Genomic DNA, 17,121 nt, shown 5'->3' on the forward strand with positions numbered 1-17,121 from the left:
TTTTTGCTCATTCTAATCATATGACAAACGATTCATCAATGATATAATGTTGTGAAACCTCTGTACTTGTCCTCTCATAAAGAGGACACCTCACCTTGTGATAGACTCTATAAAAGTGAGAATATATAAGTGAAATAAGTACTAAAGTAATGAGGGAGTTGTACGTGTGTGACATCACGGATCTTGGTCGCATTGCCAATGGGAGGATCTACATGGCATTAGTGATCTCAATATTCAAATGCTCATAACTTTCTTATTATTCATTCAATCTTCCTCAAACTTTCAACAATATGTTTCTTTGATTTTTCTCTTTGATATGGATTCAGCTGGTTTCAAGGGTTTCATTCTCCTTTAACAGGTCCCTTTTCGATCAAGCAAGAACCCATATCAAAAATTTATGTTTGCGCTTCGCGCTTGCAGTAATTATCTAGTTACATACGCATCTTGTTCAGCTTCACAAACATTGCCCAGAATGTTCAATTTTCAGGACAAAATACATGAAATTCCAAAAATATTTAGCTCGCGCTTCGCGCTCGCAGTATTTAAATAGAGCTAATGAGATTATTACACTTTTACGTTGATTTAAAAGAATAAAACTAAGAAATGACTTGTAGGAAATGGGCGTTTTGCCCCCCCCCCCAATTTTTCTCGACCAAGAAAAAAAAGGGAAAGGGATAAGAGTGAAATATAGGCCTATTATTTTACAAATCTTATGTCAAAATCTATCACAAACTTTGATTTTTGTAATAAAAATATCAAAATTTTTGTTCGCTCGCTCGCAACTTTTTATTAATTTTACACGATACGCCGTATCGAGCCCCATCCAACTTTGGAGATCATTACACCACTGGGGCAACCCCTTCAAGGAAAAAAACAAAAATCAACTTTATTGAGCGGCCGATCGGGGGAAAACTGATATGCAGAAGCTGGATCCGCCCCTGAAGATCACATGCTGTTTCCACATAACGACTTATACCTTGTAAAATTTGAATACTTAATCTTTCTATTTCGGTTATCAGCTAAGTATATGAAATTTATTGATAAAAACATGAATAAAAGATATATATATATATATATATCACGCGAATTTTATATTTATTTGTTTCCATATTTAGAAGTCTTATACTATATACCGCATAGCTATTTCAAATTTTATAATCAGAACAATTAGATTTGCGTAGTTAGTTCAACATTTTGGTGATTTACCTTCTTAATTCCCTTATGGAACTAAACCATGTATTATTATTTCCTTATTTCCTTTATAAATCATTTAAAATCTGTTTCCATTTGGACTTTTTGGGGACACAATAATTGGTCGCTTTTATCAAATACTGTCAAAGATACTACAATGGTACATGTATGCACTGAACTATACCACTACGTAGTGTTGTACTGTACGTGTGTACGTGACGCGTGGTAGTCTAATGCCAGCGATAGAGGATATTGCGTTCATGGAGGATCGCATTTTCTAACCCTATGGTTTTTTATTCGTAAATTTGTGCATTGTTTGTAGTTTTTCATCTGCCTTTCTACAAACATCAAGTTTACTTACGTTGTGTCAAGTGCGCAAAAAGCTGGACTACCCTCTATAGCTAAGTCGGTCGGATTTGACGTACTAATCTCGCACGGTATGCCTTGAGAATTTCCCATAGCCCTACATGTTCAAATATGTATAGGGTATCTGTGTTATATTTCAACGTATACTGTTAGTGTTATAACGTTCGATTTCAACAAGTAGTTATGTTGTTCACTGAGCCTCCTTTCCCAAGAACTACTGCCAGTCGCATCAGCTGTAAGTAGACGTCTGCTAACAGTCGCTGCAAATTGGTTAGAATGTTTTTGGAGGCCAAGAAGTGACCAGTTTTCACAAACTGCTTGTTGGGATGGAAAGTACAAGATCAACTTGCCAAGCTCTAGTGTTGGTATATCTCGTACTGAAAGTTCATAGTATGAGGTCACACAAATCTTGGTACATTCCTTTTAAACAAATGATATTATTAGAAATATATATATTATGTTCAGCACACACGTTAGCCAAGTACCTTTCTTATTGTTTATTTGTTTATTGTCGACTCTTCTTATTCCCCTCAGTCTTCCCTTTTTATCTCCTGCTTCTGTTTCTTCCCTTCTTCTTTCTTCTCCTTTTCTTCTTCTTCCCTCAATTTTCATCTTTTCTTCTTCCCCTCAGTTTTCCCTTTCTTTCTCTTCTTCTTTTTCTACCCCTCAGTCTTCCTTTTCTTCTTCCCATCAATTTCCTCCCCCTCAATTTTGTTCTTCCCTCAGTTTTCTTCATCCTCCTTTCTTTTCCCCTCAGTTTTCTTCCTCTTCCAATCCCATTTTTCTTCTCGTGATGATATCGTTTTATTTAGTGTAAGAATGACATTCAGTATTTTTCTTTTACTATGTAAACATACCAAAAGCACTGCAATTATCTCTCTCCGTGACATACTTCCTCCATGCCGACTCTCAATTCTTTTATTTCCTTACCCTATAATTCTCAATTGCTCATATAATTCTCACTTGCATTTATAGCATTTTCTATTTTGCTTTATATTACATGAACGTTCGTTATCTGACTCTTTATCATTATTTCAACAAAAAAAAAAACAGGTATAGGTTATATATGTACTTTATTGATATATCATTAAAGTACATATAGAACCTATACCTGTTTTTTTACGTCCTTTCTATTCATATTTTAAGAAATGCTTACCACAACGATTAGTACCACCGCTACTTTTTAAAATAATAATAATGATAATAGTAATATTAATTATAATAATGATAGTTATAATAATAATTACAATAATGATAATAATACATTTATATAAGCTAATAAATTACGGTATTTTTAGGTCTTACTATTGATAACAATACGTGAAATGCTCATAATTTATCAACAATATTTGCGAAACATTACTGTGGCGAGAAATATTGGAGTCATCAACAAGCTTAAAAACTTTCTTCCAGTACAGGCACTATCCATGTTACATTGTGCAATAATTCTACCATATCTTCATTATTGGATTCTGGCATGGGGAAATGCCTCTCAAACGAGACATAACAAAGTGTTTCTACTCCAGAACAAAGTACTGAGAATGGTAGTCAAAATGCCCTTTAGAGCTCATACGGATGGTTTGTTTCGTCAAAACGTATCCATATAATCAGTGACCTGTACCATACAACTATTTCAATTCATGTATCAGCTGGATAGAACTAGTGTACCTAAGGTCATACAAAATAAATTTGTGAGAATTAATACTTTGCACTCTTATAATACTATAGACAGTCAAATGACTATCATTTACCTAAAAGCAGAACAGTATTTTTTTATAGCATTGAAACTGTATTTTTCACAGAACCCAAAATCTAGAATTCTCTGGACAGAGTAATAAAAGAGGCAGCTAATCTGAATCGATTTAAATTACTAATAAAAAACATTGTCCTGAATTCTTACCGATTTGATCAATTATCTTATGAACTTTATACTTATCCACGGTAGTGTTTATTATTTTAAAGCCAATATGTAATTTGCATATAAATATACATTCGGGTTACAGAGTTTAAATCTATATAAAGTTATATAATTTTGCTGAATTTATATCATAAATATAAAATTTCGACATTTATCCCTGAATTTTGCAGGGATAATCTCTCATGAAACCAAAACCTTACAACAATGTTGGTTTTGTACTTGTACATTATACCCCCAGTGCATGATAAAAGTGGGTTTCTACCCTTCGTCTTCGATTGACCATAACTCTATATCCCGTGACAATTATGACGCAAGGAAGGTGTCAAATTAAACTTGATGAGTTACTTAGTCATGTAGAATAGAAATTACAAGATTTAATCATGTATTCGTGATAAAGCCGACCTTTGAACTTCGGTTACCTTTTTTTTTTTTTAGAAACGCCCTTTATAGCGCAGCTGCTATAATGATGTATTACAATATACGGTATTATACTCAACTGTACATGTATGTGATACGTATGAGGCGCCGAATGTACCAATATTATATAGAACAATTATTTGTTATATAATCATTATTTATTAAATAATAACTATTATTTATATATAATTTACATTTTATTTGTAAATAACTACTATTATATAAAATATCATTTCTAATTATTTATATATAATTCCAAGTAATACTTCATTATTTGTAAATAATAATAGTTCGACATTCCATTATTTATAAATAATGATTATTTGTTTTTCATTATTTATAAATAATGATTATTTGTTTTTCATTATTTATAAATAATGATTATTTGTTTTTCATTATTTACAAATAATGATTATTTGTTTTTCATTATTTATAAATAATGATTATTTGTTTTTCATTATTTATAAATAATGATTATTTGTTTTTCATTATTTACAAATAATGATTATTTGTTTTTCATTATTTATAAATAATGATTATTTGTTTTTCATTATTTACAAATAATGATTATTTGTTTTTCATTATTTGTAAATAATGATTATTTGTTTTTCATTATTTATAAATAATTTGTTGAGTTTTTCATTATTTATAAATAATGATTATTTGTTAAATAATGAAAACGTCTACTTCATTATTTATAAATAATTTTTTCGAGTGCACCATTATTCTCATTATTTATAAATAATCATTATTTAATGTTCGAGTTTTCCATTATTTATAAATAAAGATTATTTGTTAAATAATGAAATATCTACTTCATTATTTATAAATAATAATTTTGTTTCAATATCCCATTATTTATAAATAATCATTATTTATAAACAATTTTTACAGTTTGCCATTATATACAAATAATCATTATTTATATACAAATAACCATTATTTATTAAATAATGCCATTATTTATTAAATAATGCCATTATTTATTAAATAATGCCATTATTTATTAAATAATGGAAAACTCGCTATAACATGCAAATGTGGGACCGCCCATGATATGAATATTCATGATGCGATTTCCTTTTTCGTGATTTTTCTTCACAAATTTTTGTCCATTTCCTCTTCATAATGACATTTCTTGAAGCAATTTTCTAGGGATATGGTCTGATTGTAATATTCTTCATTTTCTATATAACTTCGTCTTCGTAGAAATATCAAAAAGTGTAATTTTATACGATTTTTCCTGCAGTTCACAATCCCCATAGGCGCGCGTGTATCGTAGGGACAACCGGTGAATCGACGGAGTGCTCTTCATCGAAATACTACGTTGGTTGGTCCCCGGAAGTGGCGGGCGGAATTTAGCCCGTGGAAGTCGATCAAGTGCATATGAGCTGAGAGAGTGAAATATCAGTGTACTTGTACAGGCCCTTCTACTTTTTATAAATATTTCTTGTTGCTTTTTTTGTTAAGTTAATTTTTCCTGGTGTAGAGATAAGTTTCAGTTCTAATAATGCACTTCAAATACATTTTGGAGTGTCTGTTTGAGGCGTTTGGGGCGATTTCACCCTGGCCCCAAAATGCTCGCAACGACAATTACAGGGGCATGATGACCCCTAAATTTTTAAAAACTTGTTTTTCTATTGAAAATTATCACAAAATTCACCAAAAGTGTGCACGAAAGCCTTCGTATTTCACTTTTAAAACTCCAAAAAGTGCCCAAATGACAAGCTTGGTCGCTTCGCTGTGTCGCTTTCAACTTGAGAACGTTTACGCGTCTGCTTCCCCCCCCCCTTCCTCCGAAAGAAATTCTGTATACGGCCATGCACATTGGCACATTGATTTATGTATACTTTCATTTTCATTATTTTCATCTCATTATCAACATGGCCTTACGCAGAATTTTTTCCAGGGGGGCCGGGGCCGGAGCATGACGCGCGTAAACTTTCTCAAAAAAATCTTGAAAGCGAGACAGCCACGGGACCAAGCCCAAATGACAAGCTTGGTCGCTTCGCTGTGTCGCTTTCAACTTGAGAAAGTTTACGCGTCTGCTTCCCCCCCCCCCTCCTCCGAAAGAAGCCTGGCACATTGATTTATGTATACTTCATTTTCATTATTTTTATCTCATTATCATGGCCTTACGCAGAATTTTTTTTTTCTCATAAAAATCTTGAAAAAGCGAAGCGACCAAGCTTGTCATTTGAGCTTGGTCGCGTCGCTGTCTCGCTTTCAAGATTTTTTTTGAGAAACTTTACGCGCGTCCTAGCTGCTCCCCCCCCCCCCCCGGTAAAAATTCTGCGTAAGGCCATGATAATGAGATAAAAATAATGAAAATGAAGTATACATAAATCAATGTGCCAGGCTTCTTTCGGAGGAGAGGGGGGGGGGGGGGGGAGCAGACGCGTAAACTTTCTCAAGTTGAAAGCGACACAGCGAAGCGACCAAGCTTGTCATTTGAGCACTTTTTGGAGTTTTAAAAGTGAAATACGAAGGCTTTCGTGCACACTTTTGGTGAATTTTGTGATAATTTTCAATAGAAAAATAAGTTTTTAAAAATTTAGGGGTCATCATGCCCCCGTATTGTCGTTGCGAGCATTTTGGGGCCAGGGTGAAATCGCCCCAAACGCCTCAAACAGACACTCCAAAATGTATTTGAAGTGCATTATTAGAACTGAAACTTATCTCTACACCAGGAAAAATTAACTTAACAAAAAAAGCAACAAGAAATATTTATAAAAAGTAGAAGGGCCTGTACAAGTACACTGATATTTCACTCTCTCAGCTCATATGCACTTGATCGACTTCCATCGAGGATTCGGGCTAAATTCCGCCCGCCACTTCCGGGGACCAACCAACGTAGTATTTCGATGAAGAGCACTCCGTCGATTCACCGGTTGTCCCTACGATACACGCGCGCCTATGGGGATTGTGAACTGTAGGAAAAATCGTATAAAATTACACTTTTTTATATTTCTACGAAGACGAAGTTATAGAAAATGAAGAATATTACAATCAGACCATATCCCTAGAAAATTGCTTCAAGAAATGTCATTATGAAGAGGAAATGGACAAAAATTTGTGAAGAAAAATCACGAAAAAGGAAATCGCATCATGAATATTCATATCATGGGCGGTCCCACATTTGCATGTTATAGCGAGTTTTCCATTATTTAATAAATAATGGCATTATTTAATAAATAATGGCATTATTTAATAAATAATGGCATTATTTAATAAATAATGGTTATTTGTATATAAATAATGATTATTTGTATATAATGGCAAACTGTAAAAATTGTTTATAAATAATGATTATTTATAAATAATGGGATATTGAAACAAAATTATTATTTATAAATAATGAAGTAGATATTTCATTATTTAACAAATAATCTTTATTTATAAATAATGGAAAACTCGAACATTAAATAATGATTATTTATAAATAATGAGAATAATGGTGCACTCGAAAAAATTATTTATAAATAATGAAGTAGACGTTTTCATTATTTAACAAATAATCATTATTTATAAATAATGGAAAACTCAACAAATTATTTATAAATAATGAAAAACAAATAATCATTATTTATAAATAATGAAAAACAAATAATCATTATTTGTAAATAATGAAAAACAAATAATCATTATTTATAAATAATGAAAAACAAATAATCATTATTTGTAAATAATGAAAAACAAATAATCATTATTTATAAATAATGAAAAACAAATAATCATTATTTATAAATAATGAAAAACAAATAATCATTATTTGTAAATAATGAAAAACAAATAATCATTATTTATAAATAATGAAAAACAAATAATCATTATTTATAAATAATGAAAAACAAATAATCATTATTTATAAATAATGGAATGTCGAACTATTATTATTTACAAATAATGAAGTATTACTTGGAATTATATATAAATAATTAGAAATGATATTTTATATAATAGTAGTTATTTACAAATAAAATGTAAATTATATATAAATAATAGTTATTATTTAATAAATAATGATTATATAACAAATAATTGTTCTATATAATATTGGTACATTCGGCGCCTCATAGATACGTGATAATTATAATAATCTATACTGCATTTAAAGGGATGCTCCAGGCTGGAGATATTTCTATCTCAATAAATAGAGTAAAATTCACAAAGTAAAATGCTGAAAATGTGATCAAAATCGGATAACAAATAACAAAGTTATTGAATTACAAAGGTTTGCACTATTCCGGTGAAACAGTTCTAGGCATGTCATCATGAATATTCATTAGGTGAGTTGATGATGTCATATCCCCACTTTTCTTTTGTATTTATTATATGAAATTAGGTTTATTCACAAATTTTCTACCAAGAACTAAAACAATTGGATTGACAACTGATTAAGTGCATTAGGTATTTATTGCCGCAACTTATTTCATCATAACGGAGACACATAATTTACAAAATGTATGAAAAATTAAACATCTATGATTTCATGTAATAACATAAGAAAAAAAAGTTGGGATGTGACATCATCAGCCCACCTAATGAACATTCATGACAATGTGCATATAACAGTTTTCACAAAATATTGATAAACTTTAAAATTCAATAACTTCGTTATTTGTTATCCGATTTTGATGAAAATTTCAGCATTGTGCTCTGTGAATTTTACTCTATTTATTTAGATGTAAATAATTTCCGTCCGGACCATCCCTTGAATACATGATATAATTGGTATCAGGACAACTACCCCCTGGACAATCACCCCCCGGACAACTACCCCCCGGACAATTACCCCCCGGACAATTACCCCCCTAGGACAATTACCCCCCGGACAATTACCCCCCGGACAATTACCCCCTGAGGACAACTACCCCCCGAGGACAATTACCCCCCGGACAATTACCCCCCGGACAACTACCCGCCGGACAACTACCCCCCGGACAATTACCCCCCGGGCAACTACCCCCCGGACAATTACCCCCCGTACAACTACCCCCCGGACAACTACCCCCCGGACAATTACCCCCCGGACAACTACCCCCCGGACAACTACCCCCCGGACAATTACCCCCCGGACAACTACCCCCCGGACAATTACCCCCCGGACAACTACCCCCCGTACAACTACCCCCCGGACAATTACCCCCCGGACAACTACCCCCCGGACAATTACCCCCTATATAGACAAAGGGAGTGCACAGAGTCATACGTCGGCCGTACGTTTGACGTAAGAAGTACTCAAGGCATTCTCGAGTATCTTGGAATCAAACGTACGCCGTAGGAAAGCTGTAAAATTGAGCTCCATCCATAGGCGGATCCAGGGGGGGCGAGGGGCCCGCCCCCCCTATCGGCAGAGCAAAACAAATGAAGAAAAAAGGGGGAAAGAAAGAAAAAAGAAAAAGAAGGGGAAAGAAAGGAGGAAAAATAAGAGTTAAAATAAGAGGGAGACGAGTGAAAAAAAAAAGGTCAGGGGATGACTTGGAAAATGATAAAAAAATATATTTCATGTCACTATATTAATTTTATCGCTCGCGCTTCGGACTCGCATAGCCTGTTCGATGTGATACACATCTTGCTAAATAGGCTGATATGTAGCTTAAAATGTCAAGTTTTGAAGTCGATTTTACAAAGCATATTTCAGCTCGGACATTATTCATAATTTTGTTTGATTTACAAACTGATTTTTAAGTGCTCTGTTAAATGTCCGTTTTATGGTGTGAATATAACTTGCAGCTTGCGCTATGCGCTCGCATTATTTGATTTGCCAAATTATATAACAAACTACTTAAAACCCCCCTTTTATGACAGTTTACCAAAAATTTCGTCTTACGATTTGCGCTCGCATTTTTGTTAAAAATATATCAACTCACATATCCTATTCATGATTACAAAAATGCTTAAAATATCCAGTTTTCAGGCCTCAGTGTCAACACATTTTACTCACTCATTTAGGCTTATTACATTAATAAGTATGATAATAAAATTTTCATGAATTCTTAATGACTAAATTGTCCCTTTTCAGAAAAGAATATCGACAATATCACAGTTTCATATGTTTCATATCGCGCTCAGGAAGAGGAATAAGAAAGTTGTCATCATTTTCATATGATGACAAAATGTCCTTAGACCTAGAATATCCAGGTCCTAGGTCAAAATAATAATGAAGATATCAGCTCGCGCTTCACACTCGCATCATTTATTAAGTGCTTTCCACATCCACTTCACAATTTCCATACACAATGCTTTAGATAGTGCTCAAATTCACCATTTTCATACCGGAATATCAAGTATTTTCCGCTCGCGCTTCGCGCTCGCATTGCTTTTTCGATGAGATTAATATCATGCTCAATGTAGGCTGATATGGAACTTAAAATATCAAGTTTCGAAGTCAATATACAAAACATATTTCATCTCGGATATCGAGCTTTCATTAATTTTTTAATTTACAAATTGATTTTTCAAGTGCTCTGTAAAATGTCCGTTTTATGGTCTAAATATTAATATTTTCAGCTCACGGTGCTCGGTCGCATTATTTGATTTGCATAGGCCTACTTCTTTATAAATTCTTACAAACCGTCCTTAAAATGCACCTTAAACGAATTGTATACTATCATGATTGCCAATTTGTATAGAAAAAACACTGTATTTGATTATGTCATATTGTTTACAATTTAGTAAATTTGGTACTTAATTTCCTTCTTTAATGTTTAATTGCTTTCACCCAAGAATAATACACACAAACACACCTTGTAATTTACAAGGTGTTCTTGTGTGTATTATCTTTGCATAAAGTTTTTTAGCTAACTGTATTAAGTTATAAAGCCACATCTTAATCTGGAATGTGCACCAATTGTTTCATAATTCTTAGCTTCTTGTTAGTTGAACTGTTAAAAAAACAGATTTATAGGTCTACTTGACAGTGTTAGTGTTCATAGTTGCGTTATCGACTTTCAATTTTTCTACCTATTAAGGTGTTTTTTTTACGTTTTATCTATTTGCCTGATTTCTTACCTGAAATTAAACCCAAAATAAATATTATAAAAAATCAGATCAGTTGGAATCAGGGATATTCAGCATATGTGATTATTATGAATAATCGTGTTCAATTGTTCTATGAAAACTTAGAATGAGGGCCAGTTTACAAATTTTCTGATGTATATATGCATAGCCAAACGGGAGGTTTCGGGTGCAAGCCCCCCCCCCCATTTTTCATGATGCAGAAGGCGCCGCTAAACAAAAACAAAAAAGGAAAAAAGAAGAAAGTGAGAAAACAGGAGAAAGAGCAACATAAAAGAGAAATAAAAAGTTATTAAAGTAAGATAAAGTAGAAAATATTTCGGAAACCTGTGCCACCAACCAAAACTTACAATGGGTCCCGCCTTATTCTAACATTGATGCTGGAGAGAAGGGGGGATTTTCTGAAGGTAATTGTCCGGGGGGTAGTTGTCCGGGGGGTAATTGTCCGGGGGGTAGTTGTCCGGGGGGTAATTGTCCGGGGGGTAATTGTCCGGGGGGTAGTTGTCCGGGGGGTAGTTGTCCGGGGGGTAGTTGTCCGGGGGGTAATTGTCCGGAGGGTAATTGTCCGGGGGTAGTTGTCCGGGGGGTAATTGTCCGGGGGGTAATTGTCCGGGGGGTAATTGTCCTCGGGGGGTAGTTGTCCTCGGGGGGTAATTGTCCGGGGGGTAATTGTCCGGGGGGTAATTGTCCTCGGGGAGTAATTGTCCGGGGGGTAGTTGTCCGGGGGGTGATTGTCCAGGGGGTAGTTGTCCTAGAACCGATATAATTCTATACTGTATTTGATACAGGATACATGATATTATAATGTCACTAATTATGGGCGCCAAAGCAAAATTCTGCGAGAAGGCACTGTATTTATAGATCAAGTGGTACACATTTTAGAAGGTCCAAGTACACATTCACCTCGACTCGAATGAGTGCAGAAAATTGATGTGGATAAAATCGGGTGATGAATAGCGCCACCTTAACAATTCCAGACAAATCGCTCTTGCTTTGCGCTTGTACTTCTCGCAAGCGCGCGCCCTTCACATAGGCTTTTGGGCTTAATGGGAGATTAAAAAAAATAGTATTAATAACAAGTGGGTGGGGGTGGGGTGCATCTACAACTTCCGGTTGGGGGTGCTGTGTCAAATCATCCCCAAACTTTCCGGTTGGGGAGGGTTGCTGTCTACAATCTTCCCTCCAGGTTTCAAGGTGTAAAAAAACCGGATCATGGCACCCCGAAATCTTTCACACCCAAGAAAAAAACATGAAAAGCAAATAAAAAGTGCAGTAGTATTTTCTGAATATCATGTATACATCTATTACAAATTGAGATTTGCATTTTTAAGGGGACAACATTTTGGCTCGCTCGCTTTGATCGCTTGCCCTTTATAACGAAATTTCTTCCCCTTTCAGGCAACTTATCCTTCGCCGGGAAATATATATATATGTTTTTAGTCAATTCTCTCCTTCCTCGGATCAGTGTAATTCTTTTTTGTTATCATTCCGAAATAGGCCTATGTAATGCAAAAGCATGATGGGAAATAAATTAAAAGATGAAAACAATAGCGGGAAATGAAGGTAGAATGGAATGAGTCAAAAGCTAAATTGGAAAACAAAGAAAAGGGACAAGAAAAAAAAAACTTAATAACATGACCGGGCTGCCGAGGATAGAAAATAAAGAGCGGGAAGAAAAATGGACTGCATACAACATTGTGCTCTAATAAGCTTGCTAAATTTTATGCAAATAAGCTACCGGGGCTTTGCCCCAGACCCCACGCAGGTAGGAGCTTTTCATCTATAACCTTCAAATGGCTCTATAACGCCCCTCTGTATAGGGACCCTTCCTACATTAAGCTTTACGTTCAATCACTGGTGTGCGGGGGGGGGGGGGGGGTCTTGGTTCCACACCCAAGAGGAAATAATTATAGGAGACAACGTATAATGAAATGAATGGAAACAATGAAATGTGTTATTTGCTGAATATAATGGATATCTATCACATAATTAAAATTTAATTTCAATAGGCATTTTTCCCCAGCTCGCTGGCGACTTTTAACAAATTTTCCCACATTGCTATGTTTTGCCCCCTCAAAATATTTGGTTCAACTGGGTTGAATAAATGTGTTGTGTATAGCTATATTCTGTATATACCCGCGATTTGATTAAAAATAGCGGCAATCTGCGAGGTTTAAGTGGCTTTGATATCAAAAAGTTCCGGGGGCTCCAGACGGACCCCAACCGCATAGCACTGCCGTACATGAGTATGGAAGGGTTGGGCCATGGTCCCCAAAAGTTCTACAACCAAGATAAAAACGGAGGAAAGAAAAGCAAAGGAAAAGTGTAAGATATCATTTTATTTACTGAATATAATGTCAAAAAATATCTCAAAATTCTTGCTCGCTTCGCTTGCTCGGGACTTATATAAAGCAGCTTTTTAGCACATGCGCCATACTGCGCCTCTCGTTTTTTACTCTTCACGCTACTGCCGCAAAGAATCATGTTCACAGTGGCATACAGACCACAAAAAAAAAAGGAATGGAAAGAGAGAAGAGCGAAATATATTATTTTCTAGATATCATGTCAAAATCTATCACAAAATTTGATTTTTGTATTAAAAATGTCAAAATTTTTGCTCGCTCGCAACTTTTTTTTTAAAGATAAATTCTGCCTGATACGCAATGTCTGGCCCTCTCAAAATCGTCGCACCATTACGCCTGTTCATACCATGATATGACCGGGAATTTGTTGGCCCTTGCCCCCCCCCCCCAGCCACCAACCCCTGTTACGCCGCTGGCTGCATGAACGTACAATATTACACCGACAGACATGCATATACGCGCACCCACATGCAAAAAGCGAATTGAGCCCGGGGGGGGGGGGAGTCAAATATATTGCTGTACACAAATTCAAATTCAATTCAAAAGTTTATTGATATAAAATCCTGACATTGAAGGATCATCATCAAAACAAAGAAACATAAGGGGAAAAAAATAACATAAGCATAACATAGTAACAACGATTAGGCAAAATCTTGGTATTCCTCCCCCCCAAAAAAAAAAAAAAAAAACTGGCGTGACAAAAAAAAACGCGTTGAAAGGGATGGTTTTTTTTTCAGTTTTGGACGCAGGCTGCGCGTGCACTCGTTAAGGGTATCAAACACACCGATTTTCAAATCAGGGTGGTTTTGAAAGACTGGTCAATGGTCAATCGCGGGGTCAAACGTATTTAGGGTATGTTTTTTTCCAAAGCTTGTTTTTAAAGACTAGCCAAACGTGTTTACTTAGGGTATATGTTTTTCCCCGAGTTTCTGAAAAGTGTTCGGGATCTTCCCGATTGTTGGATTTTAACCGTAACTGCACTGGGGGCATGCAATACCCATGGATATAGTTTGTCTATTTAAGCTTATTGTCAGCAAATAGACAAAACTTGTTTAGGGGTCATATTCTGGCGACAATTTGTTTAGGGGCCAAAATGTGTAAAAGAAGCCCGCGAAAAACTTGTTTAGGGGGTTATTTTGCACACAGAAAAAAACTCTTTTAGGGGGTGTTTGGAAATAATTTGGTCACGCATGTGTACAGCAATACATTTGACTGCCTCTCCTTTCTAGGGAATTGAGTATTGTAAGCGTGAACGAATTACTGCCATAATTATAACGTTTTTGACTCCCACACACGCACACACGCGCGCGTACTGAGGGTCAATCGAATCGAATCAAGGAGATATCTCCTTGCCCGGTCTCCTTGATCGAATGTTATGAGCATGAGCAAATTACACCTACACCCACCCATGCACACGCCCCCCCCCCACACACACACAAAGGGTCAATTTGGTGATATTGTCATGAATCATGGTCCTCTTTCTGCATTTCTTCGTTCAAAATCTAGGACAGGGATCAAGAAAGTATTTTGCGGCACGTTACTCAAGCAAATCTATCACGCACAACGCTTCTTGGTTGGATTTGAGCGGGACGCTGTGAAGGATTAGCGCTGAAAATTAAACTGTCTGCTCTGTCTCATCTGACATGTCTGATGCGATTTAAAGGGTCAATTGCCGAATCTGATCATCAAGCTGGGAATGATTGCAATGATCATTTTGATAGATAGAATCAGGGAGATATATCTCGTGACTTTAAGGTGGTAGAATATTTAGTTGAAACAGAATCACACACACCCATTCCCACACACATTTTAAAAACCCCTGCACAAGGTGGGACCAACAATGCCAACAGCGTTTTCATTTTATCGGATGTACAATAAGAAGAGCCACATAGCCTATAGGCCCTATCAGGCTTAAGTGCCGTGCCGGAAATCGAACCTCAGACTCTCCATTTTGGTAGTCACTTGTCTCAGACACGGCACCACCACACGCATCACTACCACTAGTCTACAGGCACAGACCTTTCGTTTTCGTAATTCTCATAATGCAGAGTCTGAGGTAATGAGACTAGATGCACTATGCATTGTGGATTTGATACAGATAGTGTGGAGTCTAGTCTTAACTCTAGACATTTTATTGATTAAAGTGTCAAATTTGAGTCTGTGATTGCAGACTAACCACCACCTCGTCGGCACCACTAAATAACACATACGCGAAAACCGTCACACACACATTTAAAAATACTTGTTATTTTTTAATTTGGTTTTCCAAAATCAAGGAAAGACTAAAATTCAAAATTGTCAACATGGCAATTAACACATAAATACAAAGCTAAACAATTTCTATCTTCTGTGAAAATGTAGTCATCAAACAGAAATGGGAAGAATGAATTTATGGCAAATTGATACGATCCAACCAGAAGATTAATGCAACGAATGATCGTTATAATAATAATTGAATGTATTTCAGTCTTTTTCAGTTTCAAGATATGAATAAACGTTAAAACGATTAATGTAAAAAAAATGCATCATATTCACACTGTTGATTTATCAGCCGTTGGTCTCCTGGATCGATTTTCAAGATTTAGAATATATTTTGATCCATTAATAATGCCACAGTCCAAACAGACCGATGATTAAAACATTCTAATAATATCAATCCTCTGGGCTTGGTAATTATCGGTTGCATTATCATAATGCAACTGGTAATTACCAAGCACAGAGGATTTATGCCCAATCGGTGCCGACTCGATTCTCACTCGATGCCGACTCGGTGCCGACTCGATGCCTACTCGACGTCCACTCGGTGCCTATTTGGTGCCTACTCGGCGCCTACTCGGTGCCGGCTCGGTGCCGACTCGAAGCCGACTCGGTGCTGACTCGATGCCAGCTCGGTGCCTAATCGTTGCCCACTCGATGCCGACTCGGTGCCTACTTGATGCCTACTCGATGCCGACTCGTTCTATATCGTATTTTGATTTTGACAAAGAATTGGCCTATCGAATCTTTGATAATTGGCGTCTATAATTGCACTTTATATCTGACCATCTAGCTTTAGACCTGTATATATTTTTATAATAAATATAAGATGTACTTCCTATTGGTTGAAAAGGTTTTCATTCGGAACTAACGGTGATTCTGATTGGTTTGTCTATGAAATGATGGGCGGATAGATAATATGATAGGAAAAAGACAATCATCGGAATACCGATTTGTGACTGTTACAAGTCATGTCTATATATGCCATTGACCCAAATATTTTGTCTTGGTCATGAATCTTTTCCTTTTGTCCAGAGTTATGCAGTGCAGTTGGCTATTAGCACATTTTCATTTGTGTGTTTCATACCTTCCATAACTCGGTGTTAGGCAGCCAAATAGACTCTCTTGCAAGTTCTAAATTCTGATCCCTATTCAATGCTAGGATGGTTCAGATAGTTTTCTTGCAAGGTTTTTGTTATGAGCAGGTGAATGCAATATTTAAGTAGCTGGGTTTAGATTGGAATTCTTATACGGGAGGAACCCTGGTTAGAATTGATAGTTGTCACTTGAAGCTTAGGAATCGGAGAGGCAAGACCTCCGAGTTCTCTCTAAGAGCAGCCGCAGCAGCTAGCCTGCTAGGGTTTGGTAGCATCAGCTAGGCCGACAGGGTCGGGCGACGACAGCATGTTTAACCTGTACATCTAGAAACAAGGCGTGGCAGTTTCTTATATTTTTCTAGCTATGTTGCACCACATTAATTTTGTCTCTACTGGAAATGGGCTGCTCCGGTCTTCCAAGCTTTCTTGTCACCAGTTAAACTGTAAGTGAATTGGAATTGTTATTTTTTTATAATAGTTTTATTAGGCAAAT

Source organism: Lytechinus pictus, chromosome 18, assembly GCF_037042905.1.
Source record: "Lytechinus pictus isolate F3 Inbred chromosome 18, Lp3.0, whole genome shotgun sequence".
NCBI classification, from domain to species: Eukaryota; Metazoa; Echinodermata; class Echinoidea; order Temnopleuroida; family Toxopneustidae; genus Lytechinus; species Lytechinus pictus.